The sequence below is a fragment of the Lonchura striata genome, chromosome 9 (assembly GCF_050655825.1).
Source record: "Lonchura striata isolate lonStrDom1 chromosome 9, ASM5065582v1, whole genome shotgun sequence".
NCBI lineage: Eukaryota > Metazoa > Chordata > Aves > Passeriformes > Estrildidae > Lonchura > Lonchura striata.
The window spans coordinates 16,037,360-16,060,000 of record NC_140711.1 but is presented as its reverse complement, the minus strand read 5'-3'; positions in this window follow the sequence as shown (position 1 = coordinate 16,060,000).

Genomic DNA, 22,641 nt, shown 5'->3' with positions numbered 1-22,641 from the left:
CAGGTGGTCTAGAGACTTCAACGAGCACCTGAGCACATCTCTGGCAGCCCTCAGAAAGAATGAGTTCCTCTTAACCCTGTCAAAATAGAAAAAAATAATAAACCTGAGTAAATTAATTGAAACTATTAGTAGTGTTTTAATTTTTTTTTTTATTTTGAGCCTGTATGAGGTATAAGCCAGGAGCTACAGCTTCTCTCACACTGTTCTTGCTTCCCTCCCCACACTACTTTTGAAAGCACAGCACAGATGCTTTCCCAGCAGTGTGTTGTTCTGCTGCCAATTCCTTTGTCTTGCTTGCACTGTCACCAACTGTACTCTTCTGGGGGTAGCCTTTTCTGTTCCTAACAAGATGTATTTCACAAATCACAAATTAAAGCACCGCAACAGGTCTCCTGACATGAACAGAAAAATTGTGCCTGCTGGAGCACAAGCACAAAGGAGGAAGAGATTCATTGCCAACAGACATACATAACTAGAAACAGAAAAACTGCAAAAAATTAGTTTTAAAACCTGGTTATGTGGTAGCTCTAGAAGAAATATCAAAGACATGGCCTTAATATAGAACAATGGCCATAACACACATGCTACTTCATGTCTCTCCAAACCAGAGGAATTGCTAAGCTGGGTATGGGATGCCTAATTACTTTGAGTCATGTTGCTCTCAAAATATTTTGCCACATTTTATAAAAACATGTGAAATGGTGAAATATTTAAAACATGCCAGATTCCTCTTAAATGGGAACTACTCTTTCTTGAGTGCTTAACCTACTTCTACAACCAGGAAATTTAATATCTTTAATATTAAGAGCAAATTAATCTCTAAATAAAATATTTTACAGCTACTCAGTTTTTTGAATGTAAATATAAATGAGCTACTTTGTTCACATCAGTTCAAGGAAAAGAATAATTTATTACATGTATTTTGGTATCTGTGTTAACTCTCCAAAACATATTGTGGAAGTTATCCCAGATTCCTTATTAGCAAATTTAAAGAAAGCAGCATTACTTTTTCTGTGAAGACACTTTTCCATTTGCATGTTCTTTGATGCTACTTTCTATATTATAGGTATCTCATTCATATTTACAGATGCAGTATGCAGTATAACATTTCAAGACCAAAGCTGAAAGAAAACACAAACACACACATTCAATTCATTAAAATTCCTCTTAGGTCATAATACAATTAAAAATAAGAGAACAAGAAAGAAGACAAACATTGCTAGCTCCACAATAATGTTATTAGGTTAAGGACATGACAATTAACAATCTATTGTCTGTGATTTTATTTCTACAGTATTTTATTGTTAGAGAAGTAATGACAAAGCTTGATTGCACACAGGTATGCACTGATATAATGAACATTTGTTTACTGCCTGAAATAAGTCACCCTTGGTAAGTACACTCAGGGTTCTCAGAGTTGTTTGGAGCTCAGCCACAACCAAAAACCAGCAAACACTGTGCCCACACTAATTTCTTTAGGCCCCCTACAATTACCAGAGGCAATAACTGGCTCTTTATGGCACTAAATAATGTTATTCTTCATAGCACTAAGTCTCCTTGAATAATATTTTGTGCAGATGACATCTGTTCCTTTTAAATTCATCAATATAGATAATTTTGTTCTCAATACATCTCAATGGTAAGAACTTTAGACCTATTCTATACACTTCCTAGTGCAATGGCCTGGATATCATTGGTTGTGCTAAAGCACAGATATGTTTCTAGAACCCTTACTTGGCTTAAATCATGAGACACAGCCATTCTTAAAGCTGGAATACTTAAACCTCTCTCATGTCCCCCTAATCTTTGGAAGCACAATTTTCCTGAGAACTCCTGATGCTCTGACAGTCCCCATTGAGTAGAAGCAAAGGTTTTGCTCCTGGGTGTGACCATGAGTTAGATGGTTCTGTTCCATTGCTGATACTCTACTGGCAGCCGAGATATGAGATTTCACCTCATTTTTACTCCTTTGTGTGTTGTATGCAACACACTGGCACTATTGATTTAATAGAGACACCCTGGGCTTTATAGGTGACATTTCATATTATTAGGTAGCTTCATCTTTATTATAAACACAGTCATTAGAAATTGAACAGCACTGTCTCTCCACCTCTTTTCTTATATGCTTTTCTACTTTATTTTTACATGTGCATGTGATAATGTGTATTTTAATTATTTTAAAATTTAAGTATCCAGAAGGAAGAAATCTGCTACATATCTGAGTTAAATATAACCCACTCCTTTCTAGACTCTTTCTTCCATTAATACAATTTCAGACAAATCCAGTGACAGTATGTTTAATCTAACACAGAGGTACAACACGAAGATGACACAGTGTAAATTTCTGGGGTTGTTGGGTTTTGTGGGTTTTTTTAAATTTTTGTTGTTTTTTCACTTGTTGGGTTTTGTTTTTTTTTTTTTTAGGAAACTTTCGCTTGCATTCTCCTTATCTGATGTGTACACCGTCTCCAACAGAGAGTTTTGTTGATGACAGTGCAAGAGACACCAGAGGTACTACATAAATTTATGTCACACTTAACTGAATAGTAGGAGTGAAGAGTATTTCCTAAAATTAGACTGACTGTTTCCATGGAAACAAGAGAGCACAAACTGAATTGTAATAACTTGACTTTATAAAGTCAAAAGAAAGGGCATCTTTATACATTTTGTTGACAAAAGGACGGAAGCCAGTAGTTTATTATTTATGGGATTTCACCTTTAGGCATATTTCTGATCCTTATTTTGTTCAGAAGAAATGAGTTGTTGCTTTTGAGGTCAGGGAGGTTCACATTGACATAAAAGGTATAGGGTATCCCTGTTAACAAATAATATGCTCTCCCGAATAACACAGATGAGAGCTTGAACATAGAAACACAGTTTGAAGACATTAAGACTAATGTTCAAATGGAATTTAACATTCATCTTCAGAAAAAAAAAAATCAGAAAAGGGAGAAGGATACCTGTTTCCAAATTGCTAGCAATGGAAATCAACATCAATCCAGACATTGTCCCAGTGATACAATATATTTTCTCTGTTAAAGAGGAAAACAAAAGGAAAATAAATACATCCTGCAACACAAATACATCCCAAGGCGAGGAGGGACTGGAAATTGTTAAGGAAAATGCTTAGGGATGATTTGCTAAACTACAATAGTTGATTTTGTGAAATCACTCTAGTCCTCTGCCCCAATTAGATGAACACTCCCTACTGATATCCTCCTGGAACTACCACCCCAGGGTTTGATATGGTGCTCCAGAAACAGAGACAATTGCTAATCATGAAGGTTTCCCTCTCTTCCTACTGGACAGGCTCTCTGTTTCTACAGCCAAGGATTAGTTATTCAATGTAGCCCACTGGGGGCTTCACATCTAAACACAGAACGTCTCATTGTCCTCTCACATTGTTTGATTGCTCACTTGGGTATCACATGCAAGTTTTAATAGTTATTTTAGCAGTTCTAATAACTACTTTGAAAATAACAATGTCAAATGTCACAGCCCGCACAAACAAAAAAAGCAGCTCCCTGACAGTGATTGCTTCTTGACAATTATCCAAGTTTTAATCCCTTGTCTCTGTAATGGTGACCTGTTTATCATTCTCATTTCATGGGCAAAATTCTGACCATCAGCAGCTCATGTTTTCTACAAAAATAGTTATATCAACAGTATTGCCTGCATAAGTTAAACTTGTAACCCAGAGAGAAGAGACATATCCTTTCAAAGTAATGATCTGGTTCTTTAGCAATACACTTATTTCTTCTTTTACTGTAACTTTCTTGTAATACTTTTTTATTGAATCCTATAACAACTACTCAAAAACTATACAAGGAATCAATGACTAATAGTTCCTTTCTACTTTCAGCCATCACAAAAAACAGGTTTAGCTTCTTTCACTTTTAGGCAATTCTTCCAACATTCTGAAATGAGCTAAACAGATCAATAGTCAATAGCCTGCACAGCTCTTCAAGGGAGCCCACTTAAAACTTTGTGATGTGAGTTTGTTAATGAACTCTAGCTCATTGTATGACGTGAATTCTGGTAGTTTTAGTACCTATACCGGTGACATATTTAGCCCCAGATAAGGAAGGGGAAAAAAATCAACACACCTTTCTTTAGAACAGGCTGAAAGGAGAGGCAGACTGAGACAACAGGGATTTTCCTGCTTCAGGTAACGTGCTGTACCTTGTCAAAGGGGCCAGGGAATAACTCCTGATAGGATTCATCTCCTTTAGCTCTAGGACTGGACACCAGCATGGAAAGAGACTGATGGAAAGCACCAGCAGATTTGCTTTCAATCTCACTTTGGATTTGCCACCAAAGAAGTGAAAGACACCTCTGATTGGGCAGCTATTCAATTTTACTTCAGAATTCCAGAGGAGCCTCAGACTGAAGACATTAGATTTACTTGCCTAAAGCAAAGTGTCATGAACTTGATTATAGTATTGGAAGGATATAACAAAAGACAAAGCATAAAAATAGTAAAGCATAATCCCTCTGAAAAACAATTAATTCCTTATTTTTCAAGCAGGATGACTATAAACCTTGTTCATTATTTCTTAGCCATTTAAAAACTACATAATGGCAAAATATTTTCTGCACATTTTTATTTTATCATGATACACTTTTTGTAGCCAATTCTCTGTAGAAGGTACACATAACACTACACAAGTCTGGCTGCCCTTTGGGGAGTGCAGCTATCTTCTAGTTTTTTAAGTCCAACCTATTACACATCAGAGTATATCTGTTCATGAAGAAGTCAAGAAAGCTGAGCAACATTATGATTTTTATTATATCTCAAATGTAGCTTGAATTACGTAAGAATACTCTTAATATTGCTTTGAAAATTGTCACAATGGAAAGTACTTCATAAATGAAGAACAAGAACTTAGCTTAAAAAAAGCAAAGAATGAGAGACCAATCAAATAAACAGGATAACATATAATCATAATTACATCATATTCCTCTTCACATCTTAAAAGAACTTTATCAACACAAATTTTCACAGAAGGCCTGCCTGGAATTAATGCATCATCAAGATAATTTAAAGAATTCAGAAGCAGAGGAATTCAAACATTTTTGAAGTTCATACAGAAGAGCAGCAGATCCAGTATCAAGACAAACATATCCTTGCAGACTTGCCAAATCAATTTAATGGAAGTGGCTCTCAGTTCTTGTTCTCAGAGGCCTGGCACTACAAGCCTGACACTGTTATTTGCTTCTGTCCTGGACTATGCTCTGGATCTAGGCTCTTCTGCCTTTCATGCCCAAGAGGTTTTAGTAGCATTTAGTGATCTGCCAAACACATTCAGTCTGGAGCCAGTGATACAATAAATAGATCCTGTATTTTAAGGGACAATGTATATGGAAGAGTAGAAGTAGTCATAGGTCACAAGCAGTGGTAAAGTAGAGTGAAGCAAGAGTGGAGCAACAGATACAAGGCAAGAGGACAAGACCACCTTGGGACCTTGGCTAATTCCAACTTTATTTTTTTAGAACACTGAAAGTTACTGTAAGGTGAATACATAAATAGAGAAAGACAGAAATATTTAGGAGCAGAATTCTATTTAAAAAAATATTTTGGTTACTAATAAGGTATCAAATATTTCTCTTTTTTGGGTGTACACACAGGGCATGCCAACAGACACGTATAAGTGTTACTCTCACCATATAACACAAGTCTTGTGTCTTCCTCTTGGACAAGCACAAGCCGTGTCTTTCCCTGTCTTCCCACTGCACTTCATTGCTTGTGTCATTTACACCTAGATCAGAAAACTTGTTCCAACAATGCATTTTCATGTTAGATGGAACAGGTTTCTAGGCCACATTTAGACTCAAGATGGTTTTATAAGAAAGAGAACATGAGATGAAAAGGAGCAACTTTTGCAACATTACATTAGCTATGTTTAGTGTTTTTTGAGATATAAATATTCCATGCTCCAATACATTAAAAATTGCCTAATCAATCCAATGGACTTTCTCACAGAAGACTTCTCCAAATTTATAATGCTTTAATATTGAGTGCTGACAGTAAGTGCAGCATGGGGAAGGACAGAATTAGAGAGTGAATAAGAAGAGCTGTACTGGTAAACAGAAGAAACAACTCAAAAATAAATATTTTTAGTTATAAAAAAGCAGTCTTAGGGATGCAAGAAAACTACTGGAATCCCTATCTGTATGGACTTGTGGTGCTTTATATGACTTGGTGTTTGAAATGCCTTTCATATAATTTATATTGTTCCCACAGAAGTCAGTAGGCTTCATGCAGAAAAGTCAAATATATGGAATCCCAGGCAGATAGGTTGGTATAAACCTGCCAAAGTAAACTGAAATATTGCAGCTATTTAAGATGGCCATGGAACTTGTTTCAACTTAAGTTAAATTTTGTTGATTTTTTTAGTTCAGTTTGTGGAGGGTTTTTTGGGGGGTTGGTCTATTTTACTGTGGGTTGTTTTGGTTTGGTTTTGTTTTTTTTAGTAAGATTCTTAGTCTATTTAATTTATTTATTCTTAACTGAAGGGAAAAAGTTACTTCAAAAATTGATCCAAAAGTATATTGACAGCTGGTGGGACTGATACAAGTATTTGTACAGTATTTTCCATATAGGGTTCCATCTCCATTTTAACATCTGCATTTTAAGTTTATGTCATTAAACTTAACAGCTTTTTAAATACAACCTATACATTTAACTCCTTTGTGTACTTTCACACAGAATATCCAAATATACCAATAAAGAAACATATTTTGAATGAGCACTACTAAAGCATATTTTTTGTTAGAATGGGGCTTTTTTTGTAACTTTCCCATTGTAACTGCCTGGGTATTTTATGGTTTTGCAATGCTATCTTCATTGGCAAGGATAATATTCTATGACAGATAAGAAAAGGAACCAAAAAGAAAAAAAAAATGTGAAACTGGACCTGTGAAAAGAATTTTGCAAAGACTGAGAATACTGAAATGCAAAGCAGATGCCCATTCATCTTCCACTGCAACTTGTAAGAGTAAGGAAAATAGTTTTAGAAGTGATTAACTGAGGTGGTCTTCAGAAAAAGTCACAGGTGAAGATGCAAGATTTTACTTCATTTTCCAGACCTTTCACAATTCACAAAAGGATGTGGCTTTGAACATTGTTTACATGTATGTATATTAAAATCTAGTCTAACATCACAGTGAAATCACAATACTGCCTTTCTATGCCTTCTTCTCATACCTTCTCTCCCTGACTTTTCAAACAACACAGAGCCCCATGGGAGGCTAAAGACTCCTCCATGACCATCCTGTACACTGCTACAAGACTAATAATATCCCAAAATATTTTCTATGTGCAAACCACACAAGCAGTGTAAGAAATATTACATAAACAACTATACATACCTTTTTATACCATATTAAAAATTCCCAAAGAACACAAAGTTTTCATATCTGTTAGGTAACAGAATATTTCGTAGATATAAATACAACTAAAAGATGGGGTTTGCAATTATCTGTAACAAATCATTAATAGGTTTTGAATTCAGAGTTAGACCATGAAATCTCAGATGCCCTAGCTTTTTTCTTGTCAGCCTGCTGGCACAGACTCTTGCATCAAGAACTGTGCAGTACAGAGCTTCCAGCCATCCCTCCGAGTTCAGGGCACCAGGAGAGCAGGATCAAGCAGCTGGAATTAGAAATTATGCAGGGATGGTCTTTTACAAATGTAGATGTGAATTTGCCATTCCATTTTATGGTTTGTAGTGAGGCATTGTAACTGAATGTGACAGAACACTGCAGGAGGGCAGTTCTGCTTCACAGAATTGTAAGGGAAGTGGGTAATGCTGATGCTTTACAACTGTAGGCATGTTTTTCCACAAATAAGCTCTATCCACAAATGCACATATACAACTAGAAGTCAAAGGTACTAAGGCACTCATTTCAGGGAGAGGGAAAGGCAGAAGAAAACACAGTTACAACAGAAATACTGTCTTACAACCAGCACTAACTTTGCCATTAATACATCCAATTACAGCAGATTTCTCCTAACAGCTCAGGTGTGCCATATCTTGCAGAGTATCAGCCCTTCTGCCTACAGATTCAGACAATGTAATAAGATGAAAAGATGAGTGAGAGTCTCAAGTTAGTAGGAAAGTTTCTTCTGCAGTTATCCTTACTAAAATTTCCTGCAAAACCAGACCTCTATTTAGCAAACTTTTGGCATTTGTTTTTCCTTTTCACCAAAACAAAAGGCTCCTCCACAGCACTCAAACTTTAGCACTCAGATGCAGTGCAGAAAAGGCTCTTGAATTCCAAGTAACAGGAAAAAACTATAAATATAGAGCAATATAGAGATTATTCAGGAATGGGGAAGGAGTTACATGCTAGAATTCAAAAGAGCCTTTTGATAGAAGATTTGCCAAAATATACCCAAATAGACCGAAAGATTTTTTGCAGTCAGGGCCAGGGGCCCCTGGGCACATCCTTTTTCCATTTTCCCTGGGAAAGAAAACTCAGCAGTCCAGGTTCCTGATGTCAGTTTGTAGGGCTCCCTTGGGTCTATCAGGGCAGCACAAGTTTGAGGTGGGGACAACTTCGGTGTGGTGTCCATCCTTCGATATAAGGATTTTTTGCAGTGAGGTCCCTGCCCAGGGCCAGGGGCCCCTGTGCACATCCTTTTTCCATTTTCCCTGGGAAAGAAAACTCAGCAGTCCAGGTTCCTGATGTCAGTTTGTAGGGCTCCCTTGGGTCTATCAGGGCAGCACAAGTTTGAGGTGGGGACAACTTTGGTGTGGGCTCCATCCTTCGATATAAGGATTTTTTGCAGTCAGTGCCAGGGGCCCCCGGGCACATCCTTTGGCCATTTTCCCTGGGAAAGAAAACTCAGCAGTCCAGGTTCCTGATGTCAGTTTGTAGGGCTCCCTTGGGTCTATCAGGGCAGCACGAGTTTGAGGTGGGGACAACTTTGGTGTGGGGTCCATCCTTCAATATAAGGATTTTTTGCAGTCATGGCCAGGGGCCCCTGTGCACATCCTTTTTCCATTTTCCCTGGGAAAGAAAACTCAGCAGTCCAGGTTCCTGATGTCAGTTTGTAGGGCTCCCTTGGGTCTATCAGGGCAGCACAAGTTTGAGGTGGGGACAACTTCGGTGTGGGGTCCATCCTTCGATATAAGGATTTTTTGCAGTCAGGGCCAGGGGCCCCTGGGCACATCCTTTTTCCATTTTCCCTGGGAAAGAAAACTCAGCAGTCCAGGTTCCTGATGTCAGTTTGTAGGGCTCCCTTGGGTCTATCAGGGCAGCACAAGTTTGAGGTGGGGACAACTTCGGTGTGGGGTCCATCCTTTGATATATGGATTTCTTGTAGTGAGGTCCTGGTCCAGTGCCAGGGGCCCCTGTGCACATCCTTTTTCCATTTTCCCTGGGAAAGAAAACTCAGCAGTCCAGGTTCCTGATGTCAGTTTGTAGGGCTCCCTTGGGTCTATCAGGGCAGCACAAGTTTGAGGTGGGGACAACTTCGGTGTGGGGTGCATCCTTCGATACAAAGATTTTTTGCAGTCAGGGCCAGGGGCCCCTGGGCTCATCCTTTTTCCATTTTCCCTGGGAAAGAAAACTCAGCAGTCCAGGTTCCTGATGTCAGTTTGTAGGGCTCCCTTGGGTCTATCAGGGCAGCACAAGTTTGAGGTGGGGACAACTTCGGTGTGGGGTCCATCCTTCGATATAAGGATTTTTTGCAGTGAGGCCCAGCCCAGGGCCAGGGGCCCCTGTGCACATCCTTTTTCCATTTTCCCTGGGAAGGAAAACTCAGCAGTCCAGGTTCCTGATGTCAGTTTGTAGGGCTCCCTTGGGTCTATCAGGGCAGCACAAGTTTGAGGTGGGGACAACTTCGGTGTGGGCTTCATCCTTCGATATAAGGATTTTTTGGAGTGAGGTCCCTGTCCAGGGCCTGGGGCCCCTGGGCACATCCTTTTTCCATTTTCCCTGGGAAAGAAAACTCAGCAGTCCAGGTTCCTGATGTCAGTTTGTAGGGCTCCCTTGGGTCTATCAGGGCAGCACAAGTTTGAGGTGGGGACAACTTCGGTGTGGGGTCCATCCTTTGATATAAGGATTCTTTGCAGTCAGGGCCAGGGGCCCCTGGGCACATCCTTTTTCCATTTTCCCTGGGAAAGAAAACTCAGCAGTCCAGGTTCCTGATGTCAGTTTGTAGGGCTCCCTTGGGTGTATCAGGGCAGCACAAGTTTGAGGTGGGGACAACTTCGGTGTGGGGTCCATCCTTCGATATAAGGATTCTTTGCAGAGAGGCTCCAGCCAAGGGCCAGGGGACCCTGGGCACATCCTTTTTCCATTTTCCCTGGGAAAGAAACTCAGCAGTCCAGGTTCCTGATGTCAGTTTGTAGGGCTCCCTTGGGTGTATCAGGGCAGCACAAGTTTGAGGTGGGGACAAATTCGGTGTGGGGCCCATCCTTCGATATAAGGATTTTTTGCAGTCAGGGCCATGGGCCCCTGGGCACATCCTTTGGCCATTTTCCCTGGGAAAGAAAACTCAGCAGTCCAGGTTCCTGATGTCAGTTTGTAGGGCTCCCTTGGGTCTATCAGGGCAGCACAAGTTTGAGGTGGGGACAACTTCGGTGTGGGGTCCATCCTTCGATATATGGATTCTTTGCAGTGTGGCCCCAGCCCAGGGCCAGGGGCCCCTGGGCACATCCTTTTTCCATTTTCCCTGGGAAAGAAAACTCAGCAGTCCAGGTTCCTGATGTCAGTTTGTAGGGCTCCCTTGGGTGTATCAGGGCAGCACAAGTTTGAGGTGGGGACAAATTCGGTGTGGGCTCCATCCTTCGATATAAGGATTTTTTGCAGTCAGGGCCAGGGGCCCCTGGGCACATCCTTTTTCCATTTTCCCTGGGAAAGAAAACTCAGCAGTCCAGATTCCTGATGTCAGTTTGTAGGGCTCCCTTGGGTCTATCAGGGCAGCACAAGTTTGAGGTGGGGACATCTTCGGTGTGGGGTCCATCCTTCGATATAAGGATTCTTTGCAGTGAGGCCCCAGCCCAGGTCCAGGGGCCCCTGGGCACATCCTTTTTCCATTTTCCCTGGGAAAGAAAACTCAGCAGTCCAGGTTCCTGATGTCAGTTTATAGGGCTCCCTTGGGTGTATCAGGGCAGCACAAGTTTGAGGTGGGGACAACTTCGGTGTGGGGTCCATCCTTCGATATAAGGATTTTTTGCAGTCAGGGCCAGGGGCCCCTGGGCACATCCTTTTTCCATTTTCCCTGGGAAAGAAAACTCAGCAGTCCAGGTTCCTGATGTCAGTTTGTAGGGCTCCCTTGGGTCTATCAGGGCAGCACAAGTTTGAGGTGGGGACAACTTCGGTGTGGGGTCCATCCTTCGATATAAGGATGTTTTGCAGTCAGGGCCAGGGGCCCCTGGGCACATCCTTTTTCCATTTTCCCTGGGAAAGAAAACTCAGCAGTCCAGGTTCCTGATGTCAGTTTGTAGGGCTCCCTTGGGTCTATCAGGGCAGCACAAGTGTGAGGTGGGGACAACTTCGGTGTGGGGTCCATCCTTCGATATAAAGATTTTTTGCAGTCAGGGCCAGGGGCCCCTGGGCACATCCTTTTTCCATTTTCCCTGGGAAAGAAAACTCAGCAGTCCAGGTTCCTGATGTCAGTTTGTAGGGCTCCCTTGGGTCTATCAGGGCAGCACAAGTTTGAGGTGGGGACAACTTCGGTGTGGGGTCCATCCTTCGATATAAGGATTTTTTGCAATCAGGGCCAGGGGCCCCTGGGCACACCCTTTTATCATTTTCCCTGGGAAAGAAAACTCAGCAGTCCAAGTTCCTGATGTCAGTTTGTAGGGCTCCCTTGGGTCTATCAGGGCAGCACAAGTTAGAGGTGGGGACATCTTCGGTGTGGTGTCCATCCTTCGATATAAGGATTCTTTGCAGAGAGGCTCCAGCCAAGGGCCAGGGGACCCTGGGCACATCCTTTTTCCATTTTCCCTGGGAAAGAAACTCAGCAGTCCAGGTTCCTGATGTCAGTTTGTATGGCTCCCTTGGGTGTATCAGGGCAGCACAAGTTTGAGGTGGGGACAAATTCGGTGTGGGGCCCATCCTTCGATATAAGGATTTTTTGCAGTCAGGGCCATGGGCCCCTGGGCACATCCTTTGGCCATTTTCCCTGGGAAAGAAAACTCAGCAGTCCAGGTTCCTGATGTCAGTTTGTAGGGCTCCCTTGGGTCTATCAGGGCAGTACAAGTTTGAGGTGGGGACAACTTCGGTGTGGGGTCCATCCTTCGATATATGGATTCTTTGCAGTGTGGCCCCAGCCCAGGGCCAGGGGCCCCTGGGCACATCCTTTTTCCATTTTCCCTGGGAAAGAAAACTCAGCAGTCCAGGTTCCTGATGTCAGTTTGTAGGGCTCCCTTGGGTGTATCAGGGCAGCACAAGTTTGAGGTGGGGACAACTTCGGTGTGGGGTCCATCCTTCGATATAAGGATTTTTTGAAGTCAGGGCCAGGGGCCCCTGGGCACATCCTTTTTCCATTTTCCCTGGGAAAGAAAACTCAGCAGTCCAGGTTCCTGATGTCAGTTTGTAGGGCTCCCTTGGGTCTATCAGGGCAGCACAAGTTTGAGGTGGGGACAACTTCGGTGTGGGGTCCATCCTTCGATATAAGGATGTTTTGCAGTCAGGGCCAGGGGCCCCTGGGCACATCCTTTTTCCATTTTCCCTGGGAAAGAAAACTCAGCAGTCCAGGTTCCTGATGTCAGTTTGTAGGGCTCCCTTGGGTCTATCAGGGCAGCACAAGTGTGAGGTGGGGACAACTTCGGTGTGGGGTCCATCCTTCGATATAAAGATTTTTTGCAGTCAGGGCCAGGGGCCCCTGGGCACATCCTTTTTCCATTTTCCCTGGGAAAGAAAACTCAGCAGTCCAGGTTCCTGATGTCAGTTTGTAGGGCTCCCTTGGGTCTATCAGGGCAGCACAAGTTTGAGGTGGGGACAACTTCGGTGTGGGGTCCATCCTTCGATATAAGGATTTTTTGCAATCAGGGCCAGGGGCCCCTGGGCACACCCTTTTATCATTTTCCCTGGGAAAGAAAACTCAGCAGTCCAAGTTCCTGATGTCAGTTTGTAGGGCTCCCTTCGGTCTATCAGGGCAGCACAAGTTAGAGGTGGGGACATCTTCGGTGTGGTGTCCATCCTTCGATATAAGGATTCTTTGCAGAGAGGCTCCAGCCAAGGGCCAGGGGACCCTGGGCACATCCTTTTTCCATTTTCCCTGGGAAAGAAACTCAGCAGTCCAGGTTCCTGATGTCAGTTTGTAGGGCTCCCTTGGGTGTATCAGGGCAGCACAAGTTTGAGGTGGGGACAAATTCGGTGTGGGGTCCATCCTTCGATATAAGGATTTTTTGCAGTCAGGGCCATGGGCCCCTGGGCACATCCTTTGGCCATTTTCCCTGGGAAAGAAAACTCAGCAGTCCAGGTTCCTGATGTCAGTTTGTAGGGCTCCCTTGGGTCTATCAGGGCAGCACAAGTTTGAGGTGGGGACATCTTCGGTGTGGGGTCCATCCTTCGATATATGGATTCTTTGCAGTGTGGCCCCAGCCCAGGGCCAGGGGCCCCTGGGCACATCCTTTTTCCATTTTCCCTGGGAAAGAAAACTCAGCAGTCCAGGTTCCTGATGTCAGTTTGTAGGGCTCCCTTGGGTGTATCAGGGCAGCACAAGTTTGAGGTGGGGACAAATTCGGTGTGGGCTCCATCCTTCGATATAAGGATTTTTTGCAGTCAGGGCCAGGGGCCCCTGGGCACATCCTTTTTCCATTTTCCCTGGGAAAGAAAACTCAGCAGTCCAGATTCCTGATGTCAGTTTGTAGGGCTCCCTTGGGTCTATCAGGGCAGCACAAGTTTGAGGTGGGGACATCTTCGGTGTGGGGTCCATCCTTCGATATAAGGATTCTTTGCAGTGAGGCCCCAGCCCAGGTCCAGGGGCCCCTGGGCACATCCTTTTTCCATTTTCCCTGGGAAAGAAAACTCAGCAGTCCAGGTTCCTGATGTCAGTTTGTAGGGCTCCCTTGGGTGTATCAGGGCAGCACAAGTTTGAGGTGGGGACAACTTCGGTGTGGGGTCCATCCTTCGATATAAGGATTTTTTGCAGTCAGGGCCAGGGGCCCCTGGGCACATCCTTTTTCCATTTTCCCTGGGAAAGAAAACTCAGCAGTCCAGGTTCCTGATGTCAGTTTGTAGGGCTCCCTTGGGTCTATCAGGGCAGCACAAGTTTGAGGTGGGGACAACTTCGGTGTGGGGTCCATCCTTCGATATAAGGATGTATTGCAGTCAGGGCCAGGGGCCCCTGGGCACATCCTTTTTCCATTTTCCCTGGGAAAGAAAACTCAGCAGTCCAGGTTCCTGATGTCAGTTTGTAGGGCTCCCTTGGGTCTATCAGGGCAGCACAAGTTTGAGGTGGGGACAACTTCGGTGTGGGGTCCATCCTTCGATATAAGGATTTTTTGCAATCAGGGCCAGGGGCCCCTGGGCACATCCTTTTTTCATTTTCCCTGGGAAAGAAAACTCAGCAGTCCAAGTTCCTGATGTCAGTTTGTAGGGCTCCCTTGGGTCTATCAGGGCAGAACAAGTTAGAGGTGGGGACATCTTCGGTGTGGTGTCCATCCTTCGATATAAGGATTCTTTGCAGAGAGGCTCCAGCCAAGGGCCAGGGGACCCTGGGCACATCCTTTTTCCATTTTCCCTGGGAAAGAAACTCAGCAGTCCAGGTTCCTGATGTCAGTTTGTAGGGCTCCCTTGGGTGTATCAGGGCAGCACAAGTTTGAGGTGGGGACAAATTCGGTGTGGGGCCCATCCTTCGATATAAGGATTTTTTGCAGTCAGGGCCATGGGACCCTGGGCACATCCTTTGGCCATTTTCCCTGGGAAAGAAAACTCAGCAGTCCAGGTTCCTGATGTCAGTTTGTAGGGTTCCCTTGGGTCTATCAGGGCAGCACAAGTTTGAGGTGGGGACAACTTCGGTGTGGGGTCCATCCTTCGATATAAGGATTTTTTGCAGTCAGGGACAGGGGCCCCTGGGCACATTCTTTTTCCATTTTCCCTGGGAAAGAAAACTCAGCAGTCCAGGTTCCTGATGTCAGTTTGTAGGGCTCCCTTGGGTGTATCAGGGCAGCACAAGTTTGAGGTGGGGACAACTTCGGTGTGGGGTCCATCCTTCGATATAAGGATTTTTTGCTGTCAGGGCCAGAGGCCCAGGGCCAGGGGCCCCTGGGCACATCCTTTTTCCATTTTCCCTGGGAAAGAAAACTCAGCAGTCCAGGTTCCTGATGTCAGTTTGTAGGGCTCCCTTGGGAGTATCAGGGCAGTACAAGTTTGAGGTGGGGACAACTTCGGTCTGGGGTCCATCCTTCGATATAAGGATTTTTTGCTGTCAGGGCCAGGGGCCCAGGGCCAGGGGCCCCTGGGCACGTCCTTTTTCCATTTTCCCTGGGAAAGAAAACTCAGCAGTCCAGGTTCCTGATGTCAGTTTGTAGGGTTCCCTTGGGTCTATCAGGGCAGTACAAGTTTGAGGTGGGGACAACTTCGGTGTGGGGTCCATCCTTCGATATAAGGATTTTTTGCTGTCAGGGCCAGGGGCCCAGGGCCAGGGGCCCCTGGGCACGTCCTTTATCCATTTTCCCTGGGAAAGAAAACTCAGCAGTCCAGGTTCCTGATGTCAGTTTGTAGGGTTCCCTTGGGTCTATCAGGGCAGCACAAGTTTGAGGTGGGGACAACTTCGGTGTGGGGTCCATCCTTCGATATAAGGATTTTTTGCAGTCAGGGCCAGGGGCCCCTGGGCACATCCTTTTTCCATTTTCCCTGGGAAAGAAAACTCAGCAGTCCAGATTCCTGATGTCAGTTTGTAGGGCTCCCTTGGGTCTATCAGGGCAGCACAAGTTTGAGGTGGGGACATCTTCGGTGTGGGGTCCATCCTTCGATATAAGGATTCTTTGCAGTGAGGCCCCAGCCCAGGTCCAGGGGCCCCTGGGCACATCCTTTTTCCATTTTCCCTGGGAAAGAAAACTCAGCAGTCCAGGTTCCTGATGTCAGTTTGTAGGGCTCCCTTGGGTGTATCAGGGCAGCACAAGTTTGAGGTGGGGACAACTTCGGTGTGGGGTCCATCCTTCGATATAAGGATTTTTTGCAGTCAGGGCCAGGGGCCCCTGGGCACATCCTTTTTCCATTTTCCCTGGGAAAGAAAACTCAGCAGTCCAGGTTCCTGATGTCAGTTTGTAGGGCTCCCTTGGGTCTATCAGGGCAGCACAAGTTTGAGGTGGGGACAACTTCGGTGTGGGGTCCATCCTTCGATATAAGGATGTATTGCAGTCAGGGCCAGGGGCCCCTGGGCACATCCTTTTTCCATTTTCCCTGGGAAAGAAAACTCAGCAGTCCAGGTTCCTGATGTCAGTTTGTAGGGCTCCCTTGGGTCTATCAGGGCAGCACAAGTTTGAGGTGGGGACAACTTCGGTGTGGGGTCCATCCTTCGATATAAGGATTTTTTGCAATCAGGGCCAGGGGCCCCTGGGCACACCCTTTTATCATTTTCCCTGGGAAAGAAAACTCAGCAGTCCAAGTTCCTGATGTCAGTTTGTAGGGCTCCCTTGGGTCTATCAGGGCAGAACAAGTTAGAGGTGGGGACATCTTCGGTGTGGTGTCCATCCTTCGATATAAGGATTCTTTGCAGAGAGGCTCCAGCCAAGGGCCAGGGGACCCTGGGCACATCCTTTTTCCATTTTCCCTGGGAAAGAAACTCAGCAGTCCAGGTTCCTGATGTCAGTTTGTAGGGCTCCCTTGGGTGTATCAGGGCAGCACAAGTTTGAGGTGGGGACAAATTCGGTGTGGGGCCCATCCTTCGATATAAGGATTTTTTGCAGTCAGGGCCATGGGACCCTGGGCACATCCTTTGGCCATTTTCCCTGGGAAAGAAAACTCAGCAGTCCAGGTTCCTGATGTCAGTTTGTAGGGTTCCCTTGGGTCTATCAGGGCAGCACAAGTTTGAGGTGGGGACAACTTCGGTGTGGGGTCCATCCTTCGATATAAGGATTTTTTGCAGTCAGGGACAGGGGCCCCTGGGCACATTCTTTTTCCATTTTCCCTGGGAAAGAAAACTCAGCAGTCCAGGTTCCTGATGTCAGTTTGTAGGGCTCCCTTGGGTCTATCAGGGCAGCACAAGTTTGAGGTGGGGACAACTTCGGTCTGGGGTCCATCCTTCGATATAAGGATTTTTTGCTGTCAGGGCCAGGGGCCCAGGGCCAGGGGCCCCTGGGCACGTCCTTTTTCCATTTTCCCTGGGAAAGAAAACTCAGCAGTCCAGGTTCCTGATGTCAGTTTGTAGGGTTCCCTTGGGTCTATCAGGGCAGTACAAGTTTGAGGTGGGGACAACTTCGGTGTGGGGTCCATCCTTCGATATAAGGATTTTTTGCTGTCAGGGCCAGGGGCCCAGGGCCAGGGGCCCCTGGGCACGTCCTTTATCCATTTTCCCTGGGAAAGAAAACTCAGCAGTCCAGGTTCCTGATGTCAGTTTGTAGGGTTCCCTTGGGTCTATCAGGGCAGCACAAGTTTGAGGTGGGGACAACTTCGGTGTGGGGTCCATCCTTCGATATAAGGATTTTTTGCAGTCAGGGCCAGGGGCCCCTGGGCACATCCTTTTTCCATTTTCCCTGGGAAAGAAAACTCAGCAGTCCAGGTTCCTGATGTCAGTTTGTAGGGCTCCCTTGGGTCTATCAGGGCAGCACAAGTTTGAGGTGGGGACAACTTCGGTGTGGGGTCCATTCTTCGATATAAGGATTTTTTGCAGTCAGGGCCAGGGGCCCCTGGGCACATCCTTTTTCCATTTTCCCTGGGAAAGAAAACTCAGCAGTCCAGGTTCCTGATGTCAGTTTGTAGAGCTCCCTTGGGTCTATCAGGGCAGCACAAGTTTGAGGTGGGGACAACATCGGTGTGGGGTCCATCCTTCGATATAGGTGTTTTTTGCAGTGAGGTCCCTGCCCAGGGCCAGGGGCCCCTGGGCACATCCTTTTTCCATTTTCCCTGGGAAAGAAAACTCAGCAGTCCAGGTTCCTGATGTCAGTTTGTAGGGCTCCCTTGGGTGTATCAGGGCAGCACAACTTTGAGGTGGGGACAACTTCGGTCTGGGCTCCATCCTTCGATATAAGGATTTTTTGCAGTCAGTGCCAGGGGCCCCCGGGCACATCCTTTGGCCATTTTCCCTGGGAAAGAAAACTCAGCAGTCCAGGTTCCTGATGTCAGTTTGTAGGGCTCCCTTGGGTCTATCAGGGCAGCACGAGTTTGAGGTGGGGACAACTTTGGTGTGGGGTCCATCCTTCGATATAAGGATTTTTTGCAGTCAGGGACAGGGGCCCCTGTGCACATCCTTTTTCCATTTTCCCTGGGAAAGAAAACTCAGCAGTCCAGGTTGCTGATGTCAGTTTGTAGGGCTCCCTTGGGTCTATCAGGGCAGCACAAGTTTGAGGTGGGGACAACTTCGGTGTGGGGTCCATCCTTCGATATAAGGATTTTTTGCAGTCAGGGCCAGGGGCCCCTGGGCACATCCTTTTTCCATTTTCCCTGGGAAAGAAAACTCAGCAGTCCAGGTTCCTGATGTCAGTTTGTAGGGCTCCCTTGGGTCTATCAGGGCAGCACAAGTTTGAGGTGGGGACAACTTCGGTGTGGGGTCCATCCTTTGATATATGGATTTCTTGTAGTGAGGTCCCGGTCCAGTGCCAGGGGCCCCTGTGCACATCCTTTTTCCATTTTCCCTGGGAAAGAAAACTCAGCAGTCCAGGTTCCTGATGTCAGTTTGTAGGGCTTCCTTGGGTGTATCAGGGCAGCACAAGTTTGAGTTGGGGACAACTTCGGTGTGGGGTGCATCCTTCGATACAAAGATTTTTTGCAGTCAGGGCCAGGGGCCCCTGGGCACATCCTTTTTCCATTTTCCCTGGGAAAGAAAACTCAGCAGTCCAGGTTCCTGATGTCAGTTTGTAGGGCTCCCTTGGGTCTATCAGGGCAGCACAAGTTTGAGGTGGGGACAACTTCGGTGTGGGGTCCATCCTTCGATATAAGGATTTTTTGCAGTGAGGCCCAGCCCAGGGCCAGGGGCCCCTGTGCACATCTTTTTTCCATTTTCCCTGGGAAGGAAAACTCAGCAGTCCAGGTTCCTGATGTCAGTTTGTAGGGCTCCCTTGGGTCTATCAGGGCAGCACAAGTTTGAGGTGGGGACAATTTCGGTGTGGGGTCCATCCTTCGATATAAGGATTCTTTGCAGTCAGGGCCAGGGGCCCCCTGGCACACCCTTTGGCCATTTTCCCTGGGAAAGAAAACTCAGCAGTCCAGGTTCCTGATGTCAGTTTGTAGGGCACCCTTGGGTCTATCAGGGCAGCACAAGGTTGAGGTGGGGACAACTTCGGTGTGGGCTTCATCCTTCGATATAAGGATTTTTTGCAGTGAGGTCCCTGTCCAGCCCCAGGGGCCCCTGGGCACATCCTTTTTCCATTTTCCCTGGGAAAGAAAACTCAGCAGTCCAGGTTCCTGATGTCAGTTTGTAGGGCTCCCTTGGGTCTATCAGGGTAGCACAAGTTTGAGGTGGGGACAACTTTGGTGTGGGGTGCATCCTTCGATATAAGGATTTTTTGTAGTGAGGTCCCTGTCCAGGGCCAGGGGCCCCTGGGCACATCCTTTTTCCATTTCCCCAGGGAAAGAAAACTCAGCAGTCCAGGTTCCTGATGTCAGTTTGTAGGGCTCCCTTGGGTCTATCAGGGCAGTACAAGTTTGAGGTGGGGACAACTTTGGTGTGGGGTCCATCCTTCGATATAAGGATTTTTTGCTGTCAGGGCCAGGGGCCCAGGGCCAGGAGCCCCTGGGCTCATCCTTTTTCCATTTTCCCTGGGAAAGAAAACTCAGCAGTCCAAGTTCCTGATGTCAGTTTGTAGGGCTCCCTTGGGTCTATCAGGGCAGCACAAGTGTGAGGTGGGGACAACTTCGGTGTGGGGTCCATCCTTCGATATAAGGATTTTTTGTAGTGAGGCCCCAGCCCAGGGCCAGAGGCCCCTGGGCACATCCTTTTTCCATTTTCCCTGGGAAAGAAAACTCAGCAGTCCAGGTTCCTGATGTCAGTTTGTAGGGTTCCCTTGGGTCTATCAGGGCAGCACAAGTTTGAGGTGGGGACAACTTCGGTGTGGGGTCCATCCTTTGATATAAGGATTTTTTGCAGTCAGGGCCAGGGGCCCCTGGGCACGTCCTTTTTCCATTTCCCCAGGGAAAGAAAACTCAGCAGTCCAGGTTCCTGATGTCAGTTTGTAGGGCTCCCTTGGGTCTATCAGGGCAGCACAAGTTTGAGGTGGGGACAACTTCGGTGTGGGGTCCATCCTTCGATATAAGGAGTTCTTGCAGTCAGAGCCAGGGGCCCAGGGCCAGGGGCCCCTGGGCACATCCTTTTTCCATTTTCCCTGGGAAAGAAAACTCAGCAGTCCAGGTTCCTGATGTCAGTTTGTAGGGCTCCCTTGGGTCTATCAGGGCAGTGCAAGTTTGAGGTGGGGACAACTTCGGTCTGGGGTCCATCCTTCGATATAAGGATTTTTTGCTGTCAGGGCCAGGGGCCCAGGGCCAGGGGCCCCTGGGCACGTCCTTTTTCCATTTTCCCTGGGAAAGAAAACTCAGCAGTCCAGGTTCCTGATGTCAGTTTGTAGGGTTCCCTTGGGTCTATCAGGGCAGTACAAGTTTGAGGTGGGGACAACTTCGGTGTGGGGTCCATCCTTCGATATAAGGATTTTTTGCTGTCAGGGCCAGGGGCCCAGGGCCAGGGGCCCCTGGGCACGTCCTTTATCCATTTTCCCTGGGAAAGAAAACTCAGCAGTCCAGGTTCCTGATGTCAGTTTGTAGGGCTCCCTTGGGTGTATCAGGGCAGCACAAGTGTGAGGTGGGGACAACTTCGGTGTGGGGTCCATCCTTCGATATAAGGATTTTTTGCAATCAGGGCCAGGGGCCCCTGGGCACATCCTTTGGCCATTTTCCCTGGGAAAGAAAACTCAGCAGTCCAAGTTCCTGATGTCAGTTTGTAGGGCTCCCTTGGGTGTATCAGGGCAGCACAAGTTAGAGGTGGGGACAACTTCGGTGTGGTGTCCATCCTTCGATATAAGGATTCTTTGCAGAGAGGCTCCAGCCAAGGGCCAGGGGACCCTGGGCCCATCCTTTTTCCATTTTCCCTGGGAAAGAAAACTCAGCAGTGCAGGTTTCTGATGTCAGTTTGTAGGGCTCCCTTGGGTCTATCAGGACAGCACAAGTTTGAGGTGGGGACAACTTCGGTGTGGGGTCCATCCTTCGATATAAGGATTTTTTGCAGTCAGGGACAGGGGCCCCTGGGCACATTCTTTTTCCATTTTCCCTGGGAAAGAAAACTCAGCAGTCCAGGTTCCTGATGTCAGTTTGTAGGGCTCCCTTGGGTCTATCAGGGCAGCACGAGTTTGAGGTGGGGACAACTTTGGTGTGGGGTCCATCCTTCGATATAAGGATTTTTTGCAGTCATGGCCAGGGGCCCCTGTGCACATCCTTTTTCCATTTTCCCTGGGAAAGAAAACTCAGCAGTCCAGGTTCCTGATGTCAGTTTGTAGGGCTCCCTTGGGTCTATCAGGGCAGCACAAGTTTGAGGTGGGGACAACTTCGGTGTGGGGTCCATCCTTCGATATAAGGATTTTTTGCAGTCAGGGCCAGGGGCCCCTGGGCACATCCTTTTTCCATTTTCCCTGGGAAAGAAAACTCAGCAGTCCAGGTTCCTGATGTCAGTTTGTAGGGCTCCCTTGGGTCTATCAGGGCAGCACAAGTTTGAGGTGGGGACAACTTCGGTGTGGGGTCCATCCTTTGATATATGGATTTCTTGTAGTGAGGTCCCGGTCCAGTGCCAGGGGCCCCTGTGCACATCCTTTTTCCATTTTCCCTGGGAAAGAAAACTCAGCAGTCCAGGTTCCTGATGTCAGTTTGTAGGGCTTCCTTGGGTGTATCAGTGCAGCACAAGTTTGAGTTGGGGACAACTTCGGTGTGGGGTGCATCCTTCGATACAAAGATTTTTTGCAGTCAGGGCCAGGGGCCCCTGGGCACATCCTTTTTCCATTTTCCCTGGGAAAGAAAACTCAGCAGTCCAGGTTCCTGATGTCAGTTTGTAGGGCTCCCTTGGGTCTATCAGGGCAGCACAAGTTTGAGGTGGGGACAACTTCGGTGTGGGGTCCATCCTTCGATATAAGGATTTTTTGCAGTGAGGCCCAGCCCAGGGCCAGGTGCCCCTGTGCACATCCTTTTTCCATTTTCCCTGGGAAGGAAAACTCAGCAGTCCAGGTTCCTGATGTCAGTTTGTAGGGCTCCCTTGGGTCAATCAGGGCAGCACAAGTTTGAGGTGGGGACAACTTCGGTGTGGGGTCCATCCTTCGATATAAGGATTCTTTGCAGTCAGGGCCAGGGGCCCCCTGGCACACCCTTTGGCCATTTTCCCTGGGAAAGAAAACTCAGCAGTCCAGGTTCCTGATGTCAGTTTGTAGGGCTCCCTTGGGTCTATCAGGGCAGCACAAGGTTGAGGTGGGGACAACTTCGGTGTGGGCTTCATCCTTCGATATAAGGATTTTTTGCAGTGAGGTCCCTGTCCAGCCCCAGGGGCCC